The following is a 26,070-nucleotide window of genomic DNA, read 5'->3' on the forward strand; positions in this document are numbered from 1 at the left end:
AGCCCTGACATATACTTGCCTTCAGCACGGGGAGGAGGGGTAGGTTGGTAAGGAATCTGCAGTTAGAACATATCTCTACCATATAAGGCGTTACCGAAGGTAACTAACTTGCTCATCTGATAGAGACATCTAGACTCCGATTCCTTAACTTTGAATAGATACCCAAGCAATACCATCACCAGAGGAGGGATTGCAGTCAAGTTCAGACCAGAAAGTCCTGCAAGACAGAACGGCCAAAGATGCCTTCCCTGCGGACCTGACCGTTGAGCCACTAATGCTTGGTAAACGTGAGCAGGGATGCCCACATTGCTGCCTGACACATGCCAAGGACTGGAACACCCCATTGCAATGCTGTGGTAGCAGCTTTAGCTCTGGCAGAATGAGCGCTCTTAAGCCTTCAGGAGGTTGTTTTCGTTGCCATAGCATAGCAAAGTTTGATGCAGAGGATGGCCCATAGCGATAATGCCTCTTCTGCACCACACAACCTTGCTTGCCCCAAAGCAACCCACATAGAGTTGGTAATCCACCTGGAATAATTTGGTGCAGTCAAGGTAGAACAACACTCTTTTTGGGTCCAGGCGGTGGAGTCGCTTCTCTTCCTTAGAGGCATGTGGCGCAATATAGAAAGTGGGCAAGGTGACAGATTGCCTCACCTGGAAAGGTGTTGCCACTTTTGGAAGGAAAGAGGCCCTAGTGCGAAGCACCAGTTTGTCAGGGAATATTGTCAGGTAAAGAGGCTTGGAAGACAAAGCCTGTAATTCACTCACTCTCTGGGCAGATGAGATTACCACTAAAAAGGCTGTTTTGATTGGTAACAAAGGGAGCAACTGTGCAGAGGTTCAAATGGAGCACACATCAGAAATAGGAGAACCATATTTCGATCCCTCGGACTCATAATGAAAGGTGAAGGTGGGAATATATGTACAAGTCCTTTGAGGAATCAATTTGCAATGGGGGATTTGTTTGTCTGGCAGCCACAGAAAGGCAGGAAGAGCCCTGCTGGGCAAGGGTTAAATAAAAAGCAAACCACCCACAAGGGAAGCAGAAAGCGGGTCGATAGAGTTCTCTGTATAATACATTACAAATTTGTTCCATTGGCAGGCGTATACCCACTTGGTGGAGGGATGCCTGGCTGCCTAAATAATATTACTGACTTTAGGGGCAAGGCCGAATGCTGTCAACTGTGAACACTCAATCTCCACGTAAGACGGCGTAGAGTTGACAGATTTGGGTAGAGCACCCTCCCCAGCTGCTGCAACAGAAGGTCCTCCCGAAGGAGCAGCCTGACCGGAGGAATGATGCTCATGCTCAGACTTTCGGGATACTAGTCTCTCTGTGCCCAGTCCGGAGCCACAGCAATGACTTTAGCCCGGTCGGTTCTGATCTTCTTGAGAACTCTGGGAAAAAGTGGTATGGGGTACAGCTGCCTTGGAAACTCCTGCATGCAAAACTGCTGACATTGCATGTTCTCTGTGGAGGCGAATCTAACCAAGGCTCTCCCCACTACTGAAAGAGACCTTGTGCCACCTTCGGAAGGAGACGCTATTCGCTGTCCGCTAGGAATCGTTGGCTGAGTTTATTAGCCCTGACGTTCAAGGAACCTGCCAGGTGTTGAACCACCAAAGATGTGCCCTGCTGTTCCAGTCATGTCCAGAGACATAGGGCCCCTTAATAAAGAGTCCACAACCCCACACCACACTGTTTGTTGCAGTACCACATGGTTTTGTCTGAACATTTGAACTACCCTTCCTTTAATGGAGGGTAGAAAGGCTGTCAATCGGATCGCTCAGAGCTCCATGATGTTGATGTAGAATCCGGATTCCGCCAGAGACCAGAGTCCTTTGATCTCCACCTCTCCTAGATGGCAGCCCAATCCCAGAAGTGACGCATCTGTCACTACTGTCAGATCTGGTCGGGGAAGGGAAAGGAGTCTGCCTCCGAAACAATTGCAGTTTGTTAGACACCACTGCACGTCTCGTTCAGTTCTATCCAAGATCTGGGCCATGTGGGAAAGATTACCCTGATGCTTCACCGACTGGAACTTCAGGTCCCACTGCAGACACTGCAAATGGCATCTGGCATGTATCACTAGCAGAATGCAGGAGTCCATAAGGCCCAGCACCGAAATCCAGGATAAAAGGTTTAAACATTGGTATCATAGCGGACTATCCTGGACTCTCCGTTTGGGAGGATAGGCCAGAAACTTAACTGTGGTCAGACCAGCTCTGATGAGAGGGAGCATCTGAGAGGGAGTCAGGTGTGACTTCGGCACATTGCTAGTGAACCCCAGCTAATGCAGGAGGTCCGCTATAGTCTGGAGGTGGGAAACGGCAGCCTGTGGCAAGCCCGCCTTTAACAGCCAGTCAACGAGATAGGGGTAGACTGGCACACCTGGTCTGCGCAGGTGAGCTGCAACCACCGCCATCATCAGGTTGAAGACCCGAGGAGTGCTGCTAAGGCCAAAGGGGAGCACTGTGAACAGAAAGTGCTTGTGGCCTACCATAAACCCTAGGTAGCACCGATGGGCAGGCCGGATGGGAATGTGGAAATAGGTATCCTGCAAGTCCATCGCTACCATCCAGTCTGAGTCCAGGGCAGACAGGACCTGAGCTAGAGTGTGTGTGTTGAATTTTTCCCTTTTGAGGAAGTAGTTGAGGGCTTGTAGGTCTAGGATAGGACGATGGCCCTTGTACTTTTTCAGAACCAGAAAGTAGCGGGAATAACAACCACAGCCTACGTCTGGCTCTGGTACCGTCTCTATGGTTCCTGTGGCCAAGAGAACCATGACTTCCTCCCGGAGTAAAACCAAATGATCCTCCGTCAGCCAGTTATAGGATGGAGGCATGAAGGGAAGTGTTGTCACAAAGGGGAGGGAGAAGCTCCTTTGCACTATCTGAAGGAATCGCCTGTCTGCCTGTTGTGGAGGTAATGGCTGATCCTGCCACCAACTGGCTGCCCATGATCTAGAAGGGCAAGGCTAAGAGGGTTAAGTTTCTGAGGCTGCAGGGAGGTGGTGGACTGGCCTGACATTTGGATGCCCGACCTACGATGTCCAAACGAGCCATGCCCTCAACCACATGGAGGTAGTGGAACCTGCATGGCTCTGTGGCTGGGGAATGGCTGGCATGGCTGAAAGCCCTTCTGTGGCCACAAAAAAAGGCAGACTGGTGATGTGTGGCCATTGAGAGGCCCAAGGACTTGGCCATAGCACGGGAGTCTGCCTCGTCTCCGAAGAGACAGGTGCCATTAAAGGGCATGTTCATAACAGAGGCTTGGCCATCCCCTCCCGAAAAGCCAGAAGTTCTGAACCAGGAGTGGTGTCGAACAGCCACAGTCTATGAAATCTATCTGCCTGGCGAGTCGGTCGGGTCGAGACCACAACACATAGTGAACTTTGCTGCATCTCTCCTATCTGGTACTGCTTGCGAGAGGAGGGCCCGGGTCCCCTCTGGGACCTATGGCAGCACTTGTGCAACCATTTTCCACAGGGAGTGTGAATAATGGCCCAATAAGCATGCAATGTTCACCAATAGCAAAGCAAGGCTGGTGGAAGAAAAACATTTCTAACCCCAACTATCCAGCCTCTTGGATTCCTTGTCCGGGAGAATGGACGGGTACGTGCCATGGGAGGTAGAGACTTGGACCAAGCACCAAGCTTTCTGGGGTAGGGTGGTTGAAGAGGAAGGTCGGGTTGCCCGGACCACTGCGGTGGCGGTAGACGATTATCCTATTCACAGGAGCCCCTGTTCTGCGTTTGGACCGGGTACCCAGTGAGACATCTGTAAGGGCATCATTAAAGTGTAGCAAAGGTTCTAAAGAGGAGACAACTGGCTGCAAGACCTCCATCAAGATATTAGTATTGATTGCCACCGAAGGCCGCTGAAGGTCCAGGACATCAGCAGCCCTTCACACCACCATAGCAAATCATACTCCCTTCTCTGTAGCCACGTATGAGGAGGAAGCGTACCAGAATCTAGCAGCCCCTGACAACTTCTTCCACTCATAGCCCTCCAGAATAGGGCTCAGGAATTGACATGGGACCTGTAGGTTCTGTCAGCGCCGGTATTGGTGTCAGTTAATGCAGTACCGGCTCCGGGTCGTCAGGAATCAGAAGGGGACTGGCTTTGCTGGGGGGCACCGGCAGTACTGAGAGCATGTGGGGCTTCGGGCCGTGAAGTTTGAAAAGGCAAGACCGGTTTCAGCGTAACAACCCTCATGAGCCAGACTAGCTTGAATCCAGCGACAAAGTGGGCAAGAGACCCACGTCTGTTACCCCAAAACTGATCCCAGGATGCTTGTTTTTTCCAGGGAAGACCTGGCTTGGCAGTTTGGGCTGGACTGTTCCCATGAGGAACAGAGTCAAGACTGATTTGTATATGGCTGGGTCTGTACAGGGATGGCAAAGTGAGCTAAAGAACGATAATGGATTCAACCCAGATCTAACAGTGACGGGCGTGAGGGTCTGAAAAGTTTCAGCATTCTATCCATTATCTCCTTGTGTTTGCTTCGTTCGCCCTAAATTGCTAGAGTATGCCCAGATGTGGGTCTCTTGATCACTTTGCCACTGGATTCAAACTAGCCTGACAGATGAGGGGTGTTACCTCGAAACCAGTCCCAGGATGCTTGTTCCCTGTCCTGGAAAGACCTGGCATGATAGTTTGGCTGTAATGTTCCCATGAGGAATAGGGTCAAGACTGATTTGCATATGGCTGGGTCTGAACTGGTGTGGCGTAGTGAGCGGAAGAACGATGATGGATTCAACTCAGATCTAATAGTGACTGTGGGTGAGTTTCTGAAAAGTTTCAGCGCTCTGACCATCATCTCCTTGTGTTTACCAGGCATTTTGTCCACCTCCAAATGACTGGGTCAAGGTGCTGAGGCTTGCCCACTCACAGACGACGCACCCATGTCAGGTAAGAAAAACAAGTCCATCCAGCTCTGAGCTTTTTTCTACATTGAAATCTGGGAATAATTGTATGAATGTGTTAATTGGTCAGTAAGTAGATGAGATATGATGGAGGGGTGCTGGCATATATGGTGGATAAGTGCTGACATGAAGGTGTGGATGAGTGAATGGAACACTAAGTCCATGATGGGTGGATGAATGTGTGCATTGATGAGCAAATGATTGGATACAGGACAGCTATTGAGTTTCCCGCCTGCTGCCATTGCCCAAGGTATGCTGGTAACAGTAAGCCCTGGAATTTCAGCACCTGACCCATCATACCTGCCAATGGATACCTGCATTCTTAGACCATGTCTCCCTATCTAGGACCACAGTCTGCTCTGTGTCTCAAATAGCCCTGTTCAGCAACTTTCTATAGTGCATAGTGGTAACTACATTTCTAAAATCTTCTTCTAGGAGAGACATTTCTGATACTGATTCAGGTGTGTTAGCATGTCGGTGGATGGGGATAGGCTGGGAGAATGGAAAGACAAAATGATATACAGGTCAAAATAATACAAGTTAGGACACAAACTTCTTTAACCACTTCCATGCTAATGACAAGGCCAGCTTGTCATGCAGTTTACTGGAGCTGTGCTTATGACGAGCTGGCCTTGTCATGAACAATGGAAAAACTCAAAGTTCAGCACCCAGCGGGAAAAGCCTTAGCATTGAAGGTGTTAATTAAAGTACAGCACTAATGAAAGTAGCCTATCCTCTTCAAATGATGCATAGCAGAAGCCCATAAGTCAGCTTGGCAATTGCATTCTTCAGCAAAGCAACCAATCAGAACTAAAAAGAAACGTTCATTCCATTTCTAACAGCACCTTGCATGTATTTTGTTCAGCGACAACAGTTCAGGCAAGTAGCTAAAGATCTCTCCATGTAGACGTAAAAAGTCTTGAATAAATAGTATACAGATCTGAATCTTTATGGAAAAATAATAAATCGGATGCCATCTCATAACTATATGGAAGAGAATGGGGGTCCACAAAGCAGGTCCAGTTACAGGGACACATCCGCCCTCATTGGTACATCACAAAGACTGGGACCCTTGAGGAATGCTTAAAAAGGGTGGACAACTAAGCATTCCAAAGATGTCCGCTTGCAGTAAATAGCATTTGCTTCTTGACTCAACTTAGGTAATAAAATTAGGCCCTTGGTGTACAGCACCTTACAGATAAGAAAAGAAAGGTCTGTCTTGGACTTGCCCAATCACTTGTGTAGAAAAGTATTGGATAGGTCTATCCAATCACTGATTATCTTTGGGTAAAGTATACTGCTTTTCAGAATGAAGCGTTACCAAACATATCTAAAGACCTGTTGGCCTTACACAATCAGTGTCTAAATGTTTGATTAAGCAAATGTGATGATGACTAGATACAAGTGGGTAGATTTACCACTGCAGCCCTGCCCTGTGATAGTGAAATCAAAATAATGAAGCTGTCGGAAAACCTCCCCTGAATGCCTGGGTGGTGTTAATTCTGTGTTCGCGAGGCAACTATTGTACCTTTTGTGGTAAGCTAAGACAAGAGCCAATGATTGCAGATTTTTTCATGCAATGAGAGTTACACTTCCCAACAAGACATGTAAGTAAATGGGAGAGGGTGGCTGGGATAGCAAGTGGTTGTGTGGAAAGGTATATTGTTGTCAAAAGGAGGAAGAAGGTAAAAGGAATGAGGCAACACGTCTGCCCAATGGGGTAAACAACTGGATCTCTGGAGACTTTTTACTCCTGCAGTTCCTCTCAGGCCGAACTCTTGCCAGCATCAAACCCAATAAGAGCGGTTGCTCCAAGCATTTGGGTAAGATCACTTCACTTAGTGCTGAACCCTGCGGACAGATTATTAAGGGGAAGAAAAAAAGCAAAGAGGAGCCGAAAAGAGACTTTGGCAGCAATGTAGGTAAAAGAAAAGAACACCACCAACTTCCCCCGCTGATGGACTTCAGGAGAGGTGTAGTGTAGTTCCTATATTCCCAATAGGCTCTGCCCATTGGAATAATATTAACAGCAGTGTAGACGTAGGACTGAGGTCATCTAGGTCTCTACTGACTATATTAGACTTAATTAGTTTTGCCAGCTAGCTCAGAGGTCACTAGAAACTTTCTCGAATAAACAAGGAGGAGTTTAACTTCCCTGGATAGACAAGAAGGGATTAGCTTCTGACGACCATAAAACATGACAACTTTGCTCCCTCAGAATAAGAGTGTATCTCTAGAGTCGTGTGCAAACAGTAGACAGCTATTTCACTCAGTCAATTGTGCATACTTAGTTTCCCCAGAGTGCAGAGAAATAGAGAGATGGACGTTTTCAATAAAAGGTGTTATTTATTGAGCAGTCTTCTTTCTCATGCAAGAGAAATGAATTGCCACAATTGCAATACTTATAGTAAAGTAAAGTGCGTACAGTAAAAGGAGTATTATAAAATACTGTAAAAGCATTGATATGGTTTCTTACCCATATGATTATTTAAAATAGATAAAATATATACATACATAAAAACATTGACTAACGTACTCAACTGGTGCTTCTAAATACGCCTACCCTGGTGTACCTGACCTAAGCCTAATACGTGGGAAAGAGTAAGTAAGTAGCAGTTTAAGTTAAGTTGGTTTTGCCAAGAATCTGAATCAAGAATTCTCTTTAAGGGTTTAGTCAGCTCCGTACCTGGGTAATAGAAAGCAGGAGGTCTGGTATTTCTTTCTCAGGACTCGATATCCCAGCAACCCGCAAGGGTATCTGGAAACACCGGAGCTGGATTTCTCGGCAGGAGAAAAGACAGCGTCTCTCTTAGTGCGTCAAAAGGGAGGGGCAGCGTCCGTGGGCTCTCGCATCAGCTGGGCTCTAAGGCAAGTAGATAGCCGCTCTGCTCCAAACCACTGTGTGTTTGCTTAAGGCAACGTTGGTATATTTATACCTGAAAGGTGCCGGGTTTGACGTGAGGTTGGACATAAGACGTCAATAAAGATGTCACTAAGAACTGGCCGTTCTTTCAGTGCTCACAGGAGTTCTAGGACAAATCAAAACAGAAGCATGGGGATTTCCCAGGTTGCTGGAGGTTTGGTTTGTTTAGAGAACTCGTTGTACTTTCTAGGAGTCTGGGGAAGTAGCCTTGCTTAATTTGGACTGCATGGGCTGCGACTAAATATGGATATGATTCTTATGCCTTTATAAGGATATTATTTATTATAGCCATATAAGGGCATAAATCGGAAATATCGAATTAGGGTCCTAGATAGAAATACAACACCCACTCCACGATTTAATGTCCCTCATTACTAAAACGAAGCAATAGTAAACATATAATGGTGCATGTGTTTTCCAACCCACCCCAAAATACATAACTCGCATCTGAAGTGGTATTGGGTAAATACACGAAAATGAGTATAGGTACTGTACGCTTTTCAAGCAGTTGTATCATTCAGTTAAAAATGCATATATATATCAGCTGAATGAATTGCGAAATTTACACATGAAATGGCTCTGAATACAGAAAAGAAGGTCGAGACCATTCCATCACATATTAATGCAAAATGCTGTACATGTGCTAGAGGCTGAGGTAAAATATTGTCTCTAGAGTTCCTAAAAATAGAAGCTCTGTTCTCTAAGAATAGTTCTACTTTAAGCAGAGTACATGTGCCAGAAAAAGGTAAATATTTTGGAAGTGAAAAAAAAATAATTTCGCTTTCAGGGGAAAAAAATTGTTCCAAATGTTTTCAGTAGCTTTTGTTTATTAAAGCTGAAGGCCGAATTCAGAGTTCAGGGAACGCTGTGTGCTTGTTGCTTAAAAAGTTATTCTTTCTGTTCAGGGGAGAACATCATTTCAGACAGACTCGCAAAAAATTAGTCTACGACATCAGGTGAAAGTTCGACCAAGTTTGAAAATGCCGAAACAGTGCATTTGTGAGAATGATTGCTATCATCGATGTCAGGATCAGCAATGCTCACAGAAGGTTGTACCTGTGTGATGCTGCTCTCATCTCGTACTCCACTGCCACATACTCGTAGTGGTGAAGTCTCAACGAATGCCGTCATCAGAATGGGTAGCCGCTGGGGACAGCACGATGCACGAGCCGTTACAGGACCTAGCAAGGTATCTGTATCCATTGGTACTGCTGATGGTAGTGTAAGACAGACGTCCAACAAGCATTCTTCTCCGCATAGCATATATTGAAGCACAGGTAAGATGCAATTTTGCCAGATAGGTCTGAATGAAAGAAACCAGGTCATATTCAGATCTCTTAGCCGGGCTAATCCGAGGACTTTAGTTATGCGGTCCCGATAGCGTATAGCTAGGATCGTTTCTTCCATCGTTGCTGGAGTCTTGTCTGCGACTTGGCTTGCCATATCGGAGCAGAAGGATCAAAAATAAAATTCCTGCCACGAGTCCCAAAAGTAGAGGTAGGCCGCCAAAGACAGAATGGACAAAATTGGGAAAAATGCCCAGAACTGTTTCGAAGGGTGTTAACAGTCCCGAAAAAATTGTCTTAAATACATGTGCGATGCCACTGGTTAAAAATTTGGCTTAGCATTTCTACGAAATGCACGGGGCAATTTGTTGATAAAAGGGAATGTATCTCTGCTGTTGTCCTTGCAACTTACAGATCATACGTTTCACTGGATGAGGTCAAAGGCACAGTTGTCTGTAAAAGAACAGCCTTCATTCTGCTTAAAGTATCAATTCGAATAGAAGAGATATTCAAATAAGGCCATATTGCCGCCTCCATGTCTGGAGTGCTGTTTGGATACAATACTTGCATACAGCAAGAGACCATGGAACTAACGCTTACGAGATAGGCTTTCCCTGGCACCATGCCACAACAACTGTGGTCATTTATTAGAATATAGATCCCGTTATAAAGCTGTCTAAAGAATGGCTCTATCTGTGTTGCAGGAGTGCCGTGCAGGTGACATGCAAGGTTATTCGAAGACCCTTCGCAAGCCCCATGCAAGTTAATACCTTGACACAGAAGTGTACCGCTTAGTGATCTTTTACAATTGTTACCACTATGAAATACATCCTTTTTCTTTTCACTGTAACATGTATGTGTATAAGGTAATTTCCATGTTGACTTGATGTACCCTTTACCCAACCTTTCATACTGGCCCGCTGGTATATACTCTTGGCAGTATTTAAATTGGAAAGTTGTTATCAGAATTGTAATTATTCCGTGTATTATCCATTCAATGACAGGTCTTTCTGACATTGTCAATGGTAATCTCCCAAGTTTTTCAATGCTCAGAATCGTATAGTCTGCTCCTTTTTTGTGCCAAACTGATTTGTTTATCAGTAAGGTTAAAGATAGAGAAAAATGACATTGTGTTGATTAAACGCCATGGCACATAGCATGAACGCAGATTTTGCAACGTCCAGCCAAGCTGTACAATAGAACGTAATTGGGACTGACCGTGTTGTAACATTAGCAAGTCCTGCTCTATTATATCAATAGCAGATGATACAATACTGTCCAGTGAATATATTCTGGAGGACAGAGTCGTTAACCCATTGTCCACAACAGAAAGTGATTTTTCCACATTAATACGATCAATTTCTCGTATTTTTTCTGCTGTTTCAATTTGCATTACTTTCCAAGCTTCGTTGTACGCAGCGTATATACCGGCCGCTATGAAACGTTTTTGACGCTGTTTGCGCGGTCCCAATATGAAATCATGCAAGTCAGCACCGTCTTTAAGTAAAGTCAAGTGTTGCTTAATTTCTGCCAGTGTGGATTTTTGTAGCCATTCGAGGCATAGCTTCCCTACACTGTATGTTGTAACTATCCCTGGATGTTGTCTCTGGGAGTATCTTGGGTCTGGCCTGGTCATTTTGAACCCCTGTATTTTGTTCAGGAATCTATCTTGACAGTTATTTGTGTCTGTGGGCCAGATCAACCATTTTTTCCAATCAGGATGTGTTCTGTTTTGGTATAAAATATGGGATACGTCTATCTCCACATCTGTAGTGCTATTACTGTCAGGTATGGGCTTCGGAATAGACGGTTTGTTTAAGTCTTTTATCTTAGCTAGGCCAAGACAAGTAGTCTGTTGAATGGTGTCATTCAAGAATATTATTTGTTCTGGGATCATGCAGGCTCTAAATAATGCTTCTAAACCTTGGACCTACCATTCTTTTGTACCCCAGATGGATTTTGTTTCAATGTTGTTTTTCCAGAATTCAAAACCAAATGTATCATTTTTTCATAAAATGTTTCAGAATAGATCAATTTAGTATTTGTCAGCATTGTTTTCATTCCTGTCTTATTTAACATTTCAAAATAAAACGTTTCTGCATCACTTGTGTTAAACCCTGAGAAGTATGGGAATTTCTCATAAAATGTTTTTGAGCTGCTTTTAGGCGGTGTTGCACAATGTTCCCATTGATTATAATTAAAAACATTTCTAGGTTGAGCAGATTTATGCAAATAGTGATGACCAAAGTGATTATAGCAATACATTTCTTCATAATTTGATGAACCCTGTAAATAATCATGTTCTGTAAATTTTGCTGACATTACTAAATCTGACATCATATTATTAATATTTTCAAAGTCCCTATCATCAGAGAAAGTACTTGGTTTTACAAGGTCACTTAATGAAACCTTAAACTGGTGTGGATATTTCAAGAGTTCAATCGGGCCAAAAATGTCAAATTCAGTTCTGTCCCATGCTACCCCACCGGGTATTGGATTGGCTTTGACGTTCACTGATGATAGTTCTCTTTTCTCGATGTGAGATGACTTGTGAGGCTTTAGGACCAAGTTGATGTTCTGACTTGCTGTGTCCATGGTACTGTATTTTCCTTCAATGAATTTTCCCTAACAAAGAACCACGATGAACCAAAGCAGGAGGAAAAGTACACCTAACACAATCCAAAATTCAATCCATGGAGAAATCAGATAGGTTTCTTTGAGTTGATGAAATAGTTCAGTTACTTTGTCTTTGAAAGTTTTTTTTGCTGGCGTTTCTTCATGTTCACTTGGATCATCAGAAAAGTCATCGAAATTGATGAAGTAGCCAAATGCAGTTCTGTCAATTGTTGGAATTGCTTCCGAATTTTCATTTGCTTTTGGATTTCATTAGCATAGTCTGAGGCTACATCATTGTAGACTGGTGTTTCTTGACGAACTGTTGCAATTTCGGTTTCAAGAGGCATAAGTTCCATGGCTTTGTTGCATAGTCCTTTTTTATTCACTGCAGGTTTATCGAATGTGATTAGTCTCTCAGTTTGAACCTCTTGTATTGTAGCACATTTTGGTATTCTGCTATTTCTTGGGAGTCCACTGGGCCTACTACTTATTATTGGCCACATGATTGTGGTTTTACCAGGTCGATGGATACAACTCGGTTCTCCTTTTTACCAGCAAGGGGCGGTAGTACAACTGATCTTGTTCCAGCCGACAGCTATGACAGGTACTGCTTTTCTGTAAGAAGGCCCAAATTTCTTCTTCACCGCGATCTTCTCTCTGACTAGATCCCCAATCTTTGGAATCCAGACAGGTCTTGCTGGGACAGGTGGTTTTTCTTCAGTGGCTGTTGGCTGTTGCTTTAACTTTATGTTGCTCAGGTTTCGTCTTGTTTCATTTAAGTCCTGTAAAACAGCCAAACGGTCTTTGATATCAAAGCATTTTTCTTCTACCACTGAAGTGTGACTATCAAGGTCCTGAATGTGCATTCTAGTACCGAACAATAGTTCGTACGGACTGAAACCTTTTAGAGAATTTCTTGGCAGATTATTAAGACTACGTTGGACGGCACCATCATCACCGGGGATGATATCGCAACGCTGGAACCCCCCACACGCCGGTAAGAGGCGCTATCGACAACGAGAAACAACACTTCAAGGCTAATTTCGGCCCGTCTTGCCTGACCCTAAGATGGCGGTCATCACCGAAAAACGAGCCGACTGTAATTCCAACTAAATAACCACTAACCACCTGTTTGGGGAAAGCGGTTCTCCCCTACCATCAAGAGGAAGGCCCCCTGCCTGCTATTTGTGAGGCTCTCTTCAACCTCTGAGGACCACGACCTAGAGACATTCTGACAGGGTGCCCTTAGCCAGTACCCTCACCCTGACTCTGACTCTGCCTTGGGCTTGCCCTCCTAAATCCCTATTAACGATTACAACACTATCAAGCTGACAGGCCTTGGTTTAGGAGACAGCTTAACTACAGACACAGGGTCAACCAGATAACCAACACTGAGGGGGACACCGGATTATTCGTGCCCGCCTGCCCGCCTGGTTCCGAGTGAATCTCCTTGAGGGTCCTTGCTTGCTACGCAAACGCAACCTGTATATACCCCTCTATCTGAGCCTACCGACGATAACACCTGACAAGATCCCGGACGAGGTAATAGAAGGTTCTCCTCAGTCTCACTTTAATAATGTCGGGCAGAGATGATAAGAACAATCCAAAAAAGGTGAAACCTGAATCACAGATTTCCGACTCCCCCATCAAAAACAGAGCTGATATGGCGGCCACAATGGAAATGATATTGAAAAAGTTGGGAGACCTCACCGAAATGTCCAAATCTACCAAAGCGAACACGGACTCTATGCAGCTAGAGTTAACAGCTATTAGAGCTGATATCAATGACCTAAAGTCAGGACTGGGAACAGCGGAGCAACGCATCAGCGATGTAGAGGACCTCTCACGCCAGTTGGCCACTAGAATACAACGCCTTGTATCCACCACTGACTTCCTCAGACGCCAAAACGCTGAGTTGGAGGACCGCAACAGGCGAGGGAACGTCAGAATTTTCGGAGTACCGGAAAACGCGGAGAAAGATGCGGACTCCTGCGTGGCTTTCCTGGAAGCATGGATCCCCATGATCACCAAAATTGAATTCCCACACGGTCTGGAGCTAGACCGGGCCCACAGAATCCCCACATTCACTACCAACCGCGAGAGAGGTCCCAGACCAATGATCTGTAAGCCACTCCGATATCAGCATGTCGAAATGATCCTACAATACGCAAGAAAGAACCACTCCATCATGTGGGAAGGCCACAAGATCATCTTTACGCAAGACTATTCTAAAGACACGGTGGAAGTTCGCAAGGGGTTCCTCGAACTCCGCACCATACTCAGATCCAAAAACATAACTTGCTCCTTTGCAGGACCCGCCAAATTCAAAGTCATTTTAAATGGCCAACCGAAGTTCTTCACTGACCCGAGGGATTTGAAAGACTACCTGAAAAATGGCCCACCTCAAGAAATGGACCAATCAAATGCCCCATCCAATAAAAGGAAAAACACATGACTACACCGTCGAGGAGCAGGTCATCCGTCTCTTTGTCCTCTCCAGGTCGCACCACTGTGCGTTTAAGGCTACGTCGTAATTGCCTTCCTCTAGTCTCTATTGTTGCTAGCCGACCACTCACATTACCAAGAATTGGTCATACTACACGCTAGCGTTCCATCGCTGTCATGCATATGGTCAGTGTTGTCAATGTTGATAGCTGTTGTCCTCCGCAATACAAGGTAGTGGAAGCTATGGTCACAATAGCTAGTTGGCTCTACCCCTATTTACAGCTTTTCTAATAACCAACGCAAATAGTTACACCTGGTCTCATTGCATTATTATATGTCTCTAGGCACTTAATTTTGCCATAGCTAAGGGAAACTTAATACCAGTATAACGGTTTTAGTAGTTGGCACAATGTTCAGCTGGATTGTTTACTATGTCTGTAGGTGCAATGCTACCAGCTGCTCATGGTCTGTTGTTGTATTGTTATTGTTACATACCGAGGGAAATTGCACCCGGGGTCACACTTAAGCTTGACATTTTAACCCACATTCGATCCAACATGGGAAATACCGAGCGAAGTTTTGTTAATGATTAATATCTCCTGTTTTGCCTAGCTGGGTACTGCCGTCGTACTCCCTACGTACGTATTTGGGGGGGAGGGAGGGGGGGAAGGGAGGTTTTGCATGGGTACTGGGAAAAAGAGAGAGCGTTCTACAGTTGTAGTATGTCAGTACTTTAGAGCTTTATACATCACCTTATGTTATTTTTGGTCCCTTTTTATGTCTGTTTCCTACAGGTACAGCATGCGCACGCCAGACTTATCTCTAGCCATGTCAATAATTCTGTCCCCTTGTTGTCGCTATAACACTCTGACTCTCACAGTGATAACTGACTCATTACATTGCCCCCCGCCAGATCTGCATTTAGCGATAATCTTGCCTGACAATGTCTAACACTAAATCCATAACAGATGACCTCAAGATTGTGTCGCTAAATGTTAAGGGACTTAACCACCCTGTAAAAAGAAGGAAAGTGCTTGATTACATCACCAAAACTAAGGGGGATATTATCCTCCTGCAGGAATCTAAACTATCGGAAGAGGATACAAGATTTCTAAACGTTCACTGGGCCTCCCATATACTGTCGTCCCCGGCACCACACAAGAAAGGGGGTCTAATTACATTGATATCAAAGAAAGCGAACATAACACTGATATCACACACTCACGACGCGGAAGGGAGGGTTTTGGTGGCCCATCTACGCAGGGAAGAAGACCCCATCCATGTAGTGAACATATACGGCCCCAACTCAGACGTCCCCGAGTTCTGGGACTCAGTTTCTCGCTCGATGGAACATATCCCTCTGGACGACCTCTTGATTGTGGGTGGCGACTTCAATCTCCCCCTAGACCCCTTACTAGACAGGCAATCCAAATGCACATTTCACCCTTCACGCTCACATGAGGCCCTTCTGCGCCTATGCGAACGTTACTGCCTTAGAGACTCGTGGCGTCTCCAAAATCCTGAGGGAAGAGACTACACCTTTTACTCCGTTCCTCACAACTCCTACTCACGCATTGACTTTATCCTAATATCCTCCACATTTGCACACCTAATCGAGGAGACTGACATCGCCCCTAAACTAATTTCCGACCATGCCTGTATTCACACCAAACTTGCAGGCTCCCGTTCTACTAGACCGCCCAGAAGATGGAGATTCAATGATGAAACTCTAACCAACCCTGAAGACAAACTCCTGATCGCTAACGCCATCGAAGAGTACTTACTCTTCAATAATATCCCTGACACGGACCCAAACACCCTCTGGGACGCACTTAAACCCACGATCCGTGGAGTTATTATCAACATAAGAGCCAAAGCCAACAAAGCGATAAACAAGGAATTGGAGCTACTAGAGGGGGAGATCAGATCATTAGAAGCCTTACACAAAACCAACCCCCAAGACCCAAATCCCCTTGAACAACTCATAAAAAAGAAATACGAGTATAACTCAATCACAAGTAAAAGAGCAGGGGTGTGGATTAACCGCTTCAAAGCCTTAAAACTATGTGAGGGAAACAAAGCCGGGAAGCTACTAGCCTCCTATCTTAAACACAAACAGAAGCTAGCAACCATTTCCTCAATAAAGGACCCCGCAAATAACACACACACTAATCAAGCCAAGATTCTTGATACCTTTAAAGCATTTTACGAGGAGCTGTATAGGAACAATAAATCTCTGGACTTAAAAGCATGCTCGGACTACCTGGAGGCCCTCGACCTCCCCAAACTTTCGGAGGCTGACAAAGCACTTCTAGGGTCCTCCATCACTGTTACAGATATATCGACGGCCATCAAATCACTCAAAAACAATAAAGCCCCAGGTCCTGACGGATTCTCTGCATCCTTCTACAAAGCCTTTGACAGCCAACTTTCACCAATACTCCAAACTGTGTTCAACTCTTTTGCCTCTAGCGGGAGCATTTCTCCCTCGATGAGCGAAGCCACAATAATTGTTATTCCCAAGGAAGGGAAGGACCCCCTCCAGACCAAAAACTACCGCCCCATTTCGTTAATTAATATTGACTGCAAGATCTATGCCAAGATCTTAGCTACTAGATTGAACTCCGTGCTACCCAAATTGATAAGCCCGTCACAAGTGGGTTTTTTGAAAAACAGGATGTCGAATGACAACACCAGGCTCCTATGTCACGTACTTGAGAAAGCAAAATCCTGCAAAACGCCGATGATTGCAATAACCCTTGATGCTGAGAAAGCATTTGACAAAGTCTCATGGCCCTTCCTTCAACAATGTATGGGCTCATTCAACCTGGGTAACTCATTCATTAAAATGGTGATGGCCTTATACTCCTCCCCCTCTGCCCGTATAGCAATTAATGGGACGCTTTCCAGCCCGTTCCGCCTGTTCCAGGGCACCAGACAAGGTTGCCCACTTTCACCAGCACTGTTCCTACTGGCGCTTGAACCCCTTCTAACCGACATAAAAACCAACGAGGACATCACAGGTGTAGCCTTCGGAAACACCCGGGTAAAACTAGCGGCATATGCCGACGACATCTTAATCGCCACAGAAAATCCAACTGTATCAATTAAGGGCCTTATGTCCTCAATCAGCAAATACTCTGCGTTGTCCGGTTATAAATTAAATAAGGACAAGTCCGAAGTCAAACCACTTAATGTACACACTACCAAAGAAATCCTTGGTGATTCGGGACTAGCCTGGCAACCAGGTGTTATAAAGTATTTAGGCATAGAATTCACTGATAACATATTAAGTACACTCAAACACAATGAATCGACCACTCTAGCGAAAATCAAAAAAATCCTGGATGGCTGGTCACCACGGTTCATCACATGGTGGGGCCGGTTAGAGTCTATAAAAATGATGATTTCCCCACTGGTCAATTACCTAGGTTCAATGCTTCCCCTTACACTTTCTAACGACTTTCACTCTAAATTAGATAAGATGATCTCCTCCTTCCTCTGGCAAGGGAAAAAAGCCAGAATTAGCATGAAAAAGCTACGACTTGATAAATCCTTGGGGGGTGTAAACCTGGCTGACTTTCGACTTTACCAGACTGCCTTCCTGGCAAAACAAGGTGCGATTTGGCTTATGCCGCAAGCAGATTACACGCCGGTGTGGCTACATGTGGAAAAATCTCTAATGGAGGGTCTTGACCCCTCCACCCTCCTCACCATTAAAATACGCCCCAACATCGACTCGGGGATCATCTTTAAGAACACAAAGAACTCCCTCCTCCATATAAGCAAGTCCCTACCATACCAATTTCGTAACTCAAAATGGGAATCTCTATGGCAGAACAGCACACTAACATACAAAGGTAAACCTCTGTATAATCCTTCTTGGATCAGAAAGGGTATACACTTCCCTCATCAGCTTTATGGGGATTCAAATCCACTTACATTCAAAGATTTACAAGACAGATTCCAACTCGAGAACATTGACTTCTACTATTTCCTACAAGTTAAGGTCGCTCTCGCAAAAGCAAACTTGAGCGACACCTCCCCCTCACTCCCTAGCCTGTTAACCACCCTTGATAAACTTGGACACCAGGTATCCAGAATGTACAAAATGATAAGACCACAGAAATCTAACCTGGTCTCTGCAATACAATCTTACTGGGAATCGTACTCTTCCACTCCCACCTCGGAAAACGAATGGGCCAAAATTTGGGAGTCAACCACAAGACACAAAATTAGTCTGACCCTGTCCCAAACTAAATTCTGGCTCCTACACAAAGCCTTTTGGACCCCTAGAAGACTCTACCTTCACAACATCAAGGATACTGACTCCTGCTGGAACTGCTCGGAATCAGGAGGAGACCTTGAACACCTAATATTTAAATGCCCCCGAGTTACCACCTACTGGGACAGAATTTTTGAATTCATTAACGAAACACTACACATTTCTCTCCCGAGAGAATTTGCTACTATAGTTATGGGTTCCTCCAAAGCTGTCACTTTAGATGAAAATGACAAAGCCCTACTTGATCTCCTACTGACAGCGGCGGTTAAAATCATAACGACCAACTGGAAAAACACAGCCAAAGCCTCCTTCCCCCACTGGCTCAACTGGGTTTCAAATCTCAGGGGTGCCGATAACATTACCCTTGCTTCTAACCCCTGGCGTCCACAACATAGGAAACTATGGTCCTCGCTTGACTCTCATTTTGATCTCTTCAAGCCCCCGTGAAATGCCTAAACTCTGCCTCCCCAGTCAACTTCTCAAGTGTTACAGGTTGGACGTATTACACCTTACTGTACTGTATATCTGATATAGTTCGATTGCTGCAATAAGCCTCTAGTGTTGTACTGATAGGATGTTTTATTTTCTTGTTTTTCTCCCCCCCCCTCTTATGTTATTCTTCGCTTGTCGATTTCATTTGTACTTATTCCGCGAAATTCTATCTGCTCTTGTATGTACTGTTCATATCATGCCAATCTCTCACAATAAAAAACCTTGTGAAATTAAGTTAAATGTTGGACCCACCCATCACCCCAACCTAATACCCTCGCCGTTATAGATTGCTTTATGTCCCGGTTTTTTCTTTCCACTACCGCATTTCCCTCAGGATGGAAGGGACAAGAGTACCGCAATGCAATGCCCATGCTGGTCATGGCCTCTTTGTAAGCTCGAGAGCTAAACGCAGGACCCTGGTCAGAATGTAGCATGCCAATTGCGTGGATGTATGACGTTACAACGCATACTTTTACAACGACTACCATTACAACGCAATTTTTACAACGCAGGATCCATTACAACGAAGTACCATTAAAACGCATGTATTTACAACGCAGATACCTTTACAACGCATACCATTACAACGTAAGTATTAGTAAGTATATAATATTTATTGAAATGTAAATTAATTAAAATTAATTTAATTTAATTTAATTAATTTAATTAATTAATTTAATTTAATTTATTTTAATTTATTTAATTTAATTTAATGTAATTTATTTAATGTAAATAATTTAATTTAATTAATTTAATATAATTTAATGTAATTTAATATAATTAATTTATTTTAATTTAATTTAATTAATTTAATTAAATAGTTTAATGTAATTAATGTAATTTAATTTAATGTAATTTAAAATAATTAATCTATTTTAATTAAATTTAATTAATTTAATGTAATTTAATTAAATTATTTAATTTAATTTAATTTATCATGTACCCCTTTACCCAAAAAACCCCAAAATGACCCTGAACCCTAAAAATACCCCTTTACCCAAAAATGACCCTGAACCCTAAAAATACCCCTTTACCCAAAAACCCAAAACTGACCCTGAACCCTAAAAATACCCCTTTACCCAAAAACTGAAAACTGACCCTGAACCCTAAAAATACCCCTTTACCCAAAAACTGAAAACTGACCCTGAACCCTAAAAATACCCCTTTACCCAAAAACTGAAAACTGACCCTGAACCCTAAAAATACCCCTTTACCCAAAAACTGAAAACTGACCCTGAACCCTAAAAATACCCCTTTACCCAAAAACTGAAAACTGACCCTGACCCCTAAAAATACCCTTTTACCCAAAAACTGAAAACTGACCCTGAACCCTAAAAATACCCCTTTACCCAAAAACTGAAAACTGACCCTGAACCCTAAAAATACCCCTTTACCCAAAAACTGAAAACTGACCCTGAACCCTAAAAATACCCCTTTACCCAAAAACTGAAAACTGACCCTGAACCCTAAAAATACCCCTTTACCCAAAAACTGAAAACTGACCCTGAACCCTAAAAATACCCCTTTACCCAAAAACTGAACCCTAAAAATACCCCTTAAAAAAAACCCCCAAAAATATAACATTTTACATATAATTATATACTTACCAATACTTACGTTGTAATGGTATGCGTTGTAAAGGTACCTGCGTTGTAAAAACCTGCGTTGTAAATACATGCGTTGTAATAGTTTTTGCGTTGTACAACTTTCGTTGTAATGGTAGTTCGTTGTAAAAGTTGCGTTGTAAAGGTTGTTTCCCCAATTGCGAATGTGCCGATAAGAACTCGCATATCTTTGTATAACAGTTCTGGCGTCAGCCGAGTGCTGATGTCTGAATTTTAAGTGAATCTAGTCTTAAATATCATGGGGACTAATTTCTCCAGCTGGATTTCTGCGTATAGATAGCCTGATGCTTTCTAATAAAAGGGTCCTGGCAATACTCTGGTCGGTTCATAACTGCGATCTCTGTTGCAGTTTGGAGAGCCCATTGCAAATCTGTAATGTTGCAGGCTCATCCCCGGCCACCAGTATTCTGATTGTAATTCTTTAAGAGATTCCTTGATCTCTTGGTGCCTTAGACCTTCACCCATGTGTGCGTCTGCTATTAATAAGACTCTCCTGTTCGTGTTTGGAATTACTCTGTCCCCCACTCCAGGGATTTGAGCAAAAGGAACAGAGTTTGCATCAATTATGTATGTATTATTGAGTGGATAGTTCACAGGTAATGCTGCATAGTCGCCTTTTGAAGACGCTTTTACCGCTAGCATGGTTTCCACGTCTATGTATTTTTCTGAACGCTTTTTTGTGGCTACGGACGCCGGTTGAACCGCTTCCGCTGTGGCTGTGTCAGCCAATGAATTCCCTGCAACGTGAACGCCATCACGTTGATGACTCAGTGTATGTATCACGTGAGTCTTTTGTAGTTCTTGCAGCAAAAGAACTACTTGTTCCCAAAGCCTCTTATGCTTTATTGTGGCACCTGTGTCATCTTTGTAATCGTTTTGAACCCAGTTCTGCAAGTCATTATTGTAAGACTGACGCAGTAATGCGAATCGCACACTATTAGTGTAGGGAATTCACGATCGGCATTTTCAAGCGTCATCTTTAAAGATCTTATTTCAGCTCGCTGAAATGAGCAGTTTCTGAGTGATTCAGTTTTGGTAATTAATGGTCTGAATTTACCAAAGCGCCAGCGACCTTTAACAATCGCGCACGCTGCTTTGTAGGATTTTTTCTCTACATCGTAATGTTGTGCAAATCTGTCCATGTAGATTACATATGTGTACTGTTCGAGAGGCAGAATTTCGATTGGCAGAGGATATTCTTCTTCATATTCTAGATTTTCTAGTTTTTTCATTTTTGGGTCCAAATAGTATTTCACGTCTTCTGCAGCAAGAGAATTTTTCCATTGTATTCATTTTGGATCTAATGCCACAGCAGTCGAATTGCGTGGACTTGTTAATGCCTCAAGGGCTGATTCTGCTGTTAAAACAGTTATCCTTCTGCCTTGGGCTTGGGCTTGGGCTTTCTTTTACTACAGCAGTTTGAACCGCTATGAAAGTTTTTTCAGTTGAACTGAATTTCATTTCAGCTTTTGTGTACAAATGTGATTTGTAAGCTATAGGTACCGTTTCTCCCTCATTAGAGGTCAGGTACGTGAATCCGCATCTTCCTGGGATGACTCGGATTACAAGGTTGCGTACGTTTTCGCGTGTTTGTAATTTTGTTTTAGCTAACATGTCTGTTTGCAATGATCTTAAAATTTCTGTGTGTTTCTGAGTCCAATTGATTGGTTTGAAATCAGGTTTTATTAATTCATAAAGAGGTTTAACCCTTTCAGCATAATTTAGAATGTATGTTCTTCCGAAACTCAGGAAACCTAGTATTGATTGTAAGTTCTTCAGCGTTTTAGGTGCTTGGAGTACAGCGCACTTCTCTAAGAAGTTGTCTACTAGGCTTTTGCCTTCACTTGATAATTCATATCCTAAAATAGGACAGTTAGATGGGCAATTAGTGACTTTTTAAAGTTGAATTTGTAACCCTCAGCTGCGAACCCAAGTATTATGGTGTTCACTCTTTTCAAGTGAGTATCCAGGTCATCATCTGTGAGATAGATGTCATCGACATACGATAATGCTTCATCATCATATATTTGTAGTAACTCTGTTACCCTTGCTGAGAATAATCCTGGGCTATTCTTGAATCCCTGTGGGAGTAGACAGAAGTTTTTTTATGACCCCATTATTGAGAACGCAGTCAAATACCTGCTCTCAGGCGCAATGTTTTGACAAAAGAATCCATTAGAGAGGTCTAATGTCGTTTTGTATTTTTTGCGCATGATGTTATTCATTAGTGCTGCACTGTGTGAGTTTTGTACTGCAAATGTTTTGCAACAGGAGTTTAAGTGTCTGTAGTCCAAAACTAGACGATATGAATCGTCTGGCTTGGAGACAGGAAACAAAGGATTGTTCATTTGTGAGGTGCATGTTTCAATCACCCCCTGGTATTCAAGTTGATCTAAGATCTCCCTGACTTGCTTTTTAGCTTCTTGTTTAACTGGCTACTGCCTTTGTGCAGTGGGTTGACATTTTAACTGGATTTTGTGAGGAGGAGAGTCCTCATCCCATCCTATATGATTTTTATATAATGCAGGAGCTTGGGCCACTGCCCATTTTCTTGCAAGTGTATATTTTCTATGAATTGGAATATGATTTGAGAAGGCAGGCATAATCATTTCTTCGCTATGAGGGCACTCCCTGACAAACTCTGGTGGCCAGTCTTTCTCAGCTAAAAGGATGTTATAGCCTTTTGAAAGGTTATCCCAAAAGAGACCCCTTACTTTCCTAGTCTTATCTCCCTCTATACTCAATGTTATTTTGTATATTTTATGAGGTTTGCTAACTCTGGTATCTGCAGTTTCCACTTGAATGTATTCATTCGTGTCCACTGTCTCCAGAAGATTCATCAGGATCTTGCGAGCTATGGTCACTTCTGCTGCGCTGTCTAGCATTGTCTGAACCCACTCTCCGTTTTTCAGTTGTGTCCTCAGTATCCTCGGCATGATTAATTATTTTAATACTGGCTACCTTCTTTCTAGGAAATTGTAATTTTTTACATTGATGAGCAGGTTCCTTGTCTTTGGACTTGACGTGCTCTTCCCTGTGTTCTGACCGTCCTCTTCTTTCCGATTTCTGCGAGGAAGTCTGAAAAGAACGAGAGGGACGTGTATCAATATCTTGATATCTATCAGGTTTTTTCAAATTATCCCTATTTCGAAGGTTGTATCTTTTCTCAGAGGGCTCCCTCTGGGGAGACTTGTTTCCTCGGTCTGGAGATCTTTCTCTTCGTTGAGGAGACCTTCCTCTGGACTGGAATCTTTTTTCTTTGGGAGTGGATGGTTTATTATTACCATCCCAACTCTTTTTTGGAGTATTTAAATTATTTTTAATAAAGGTTTTTTCAGGATTTTCAGTTAGTTGGGGTTTTACTGGTTTCCCACCCAAACTATCTCTTCCTAGTTCTTCATAGGATTTTTCTATGATTCTGGCAAGTTCAAATGGTTGTTCTGCTATATCTGTTTCTTTCAATTTCTGGCGGATCGCCACAGATGCTGCTTCTCCTTTTATGTTGGCTAATAATATAGCCGAGACCTGCTTGAAGTCTTTTAGTAATTTCATACCCAGAGTTAAAGCAGGTTCTGGACCGTATTCTTTTTGAATCTGTCTTAGTAAATCTGGTATTACCGCCATGGATGGAACACCATGTGTTTTTGTGTAAATAGAAGCAAAAACTGTGCCCCAAGTGTCACAGTCCTCCACATGTGGTGCGATCCCCATTGGCAGACAGATAGTCAGAATTCTGTTTTTCTCAGTAGTAGTAGTATCAGGAAATACTGCCTCTATTTGAGTGATTTTTTGTGCTAACCAGAATGGAATTTGTTCCCGTTTTGAGGGTATTTTACCAAGACATGTTTGTATGTTCTGTTGTGTAATTTTGTTTGTGTTCCCCTGATGAGGGGTCAGCTGTGGAATGTTAATCGCTGGTTGGACTGTTGAAGTCCGCATTACATATTGGACCAATTGTCTATATATTTTAATTAGTATTTTTAGCTGAGCTAAAAGTTCCCGGTCTGACATTGTTTCAATGTCGGGATGTGGTGTGTAGCTGGCTAGAACCGGCCACGTTGCTCCTGGTCTACCTAGTGGACCGAGCCTGGTGATGTGATTTTGATGTTTTAGGGCGCCTTTAAACCAGAGCAGGTGCTCTTGGTAATTTAGTGGGATTTCAACATCCTCGAAAGGAGTGTATACATCCGGAGGTTCCTCTATTTTGTAATAGTGGAATTCTTTTGTTACAGCGTTTGCTGCTGGAAAGTTTATCCATGAATAGAATACCTCTGTCTGCCGATATTCTTGGCCTCTACCACGAATATGACTGTACCACCTCGTGATGTTAGTCCATTTTCTATAGGTTTAAGAGTTATAGTTCTTCTTAAGTTGACCGAAATAAGTACAGCATTCGGGTCATTTTCTTTGAGACTTGTGTCATCCGCTAGGAGTTGAGCTGCTATTCTAGCTCTCGCCGTTTCGTCGTCACTTTCCACCATTTTACTGACAGAAAGTTTTGTTGCAGATCAAGTTTCATGGGAAACAAAGATTAGGTGCACAATATTTTGGAACACTGTATCCTTGACTAAACCAAAAACTATACATAGGAATCTCTTCCTACTAAGTTCCGGCGGATTTTAACCTTTTACCCACTCCAGACGTCTTTTGGAATTTTTACGGGAAAAAGGGTCTGTGTAAAAAAGCACGACTGAGTTACTCTAATGTCTTGCGTTCGATTTATCGCCTTACCAAACGTTGGGCGCCATGTAGTGTAGTTCCTATATTCCCAATAGGCTCTGCGCATTGGAATAATATAAACAGCAGTGTAGAAGGAGGACTGAGGTCATCTAGGTCTCTACTGACTATATTAGACGTAATTAGTTTTGCCAGCTAGCTCAGAGGTCACTAGAAACTTTCTCGAATAAACAAGGAGGAGTTTAACTTCCCTGGATAGACAAGAAGGGATTAGCTTCTGACGACCATAAAACATGACAACTTTGCTCCCTCAGAATAAGAGTGTATCTCTAGAGTCGTGTGAAAACAATAGACAGCTATTTCACTCAGTCAACTGTGCATACTTAGTTTCACCAGAGTGCAGAGAAATAGAGAGACGGGCGTTTTCAATAAAAGGTGTTATTTATTGAGCAGTCTTCTTTCTCATGCAAGAGAAATGAATTGCCACAATTGCAATACTTATAGTAAAGTAAAGTGCATACAGTAAAAGGAGTATTATAAAATAATACTGTAAAAGCATTGATATGGTTACTTAGCCATAAGATACTTTAAAATAGATAAAATATATACATACATAAAAACATTGACTAACGAACTCAACTGGTGCTTCTAAATACGCCTACTCCGGTGTACCTGACCTAAGCCTAATACGTAGGAAGGAGTGAGTAAGTAGCAATTTAAGTTAAGTTGGTTTTGCCAAGAATCTGAATCAAGAATTCTCTTTAAGGGTTTAGTCAGCTCCGTACCTGGGTAAT

General features: G+C 43.2%; 1 protein-coding gene across 1 annotated transcript in view; it reads right to left on the reverse strand.

Annotated features, from left to right (window-relative positions):
- LOC144800095 (cytochrome P450 4B1-like) overlaps positions 1–26,070 on the reverse strand; it is a 315,429-nt gene that overhangs the window by 88,719 nt on the left and 200,640 nt on the right. The window lies entirely within an intron of this gene.

The sequence above is a fragment of the Lissotriton helveticus genome, chromosome 1_2, assembly GCF_964261635.1.
Source record: "Lissotriton helveticus chromosome 1_2, aLisHel1.1, whole genome shotgun sequence".
NCBI lineage: Eukaryota > Metazoa > Chordata > Amphibia > Caudata > Salamandridae > Lissotriton > Lissotriton helveticus.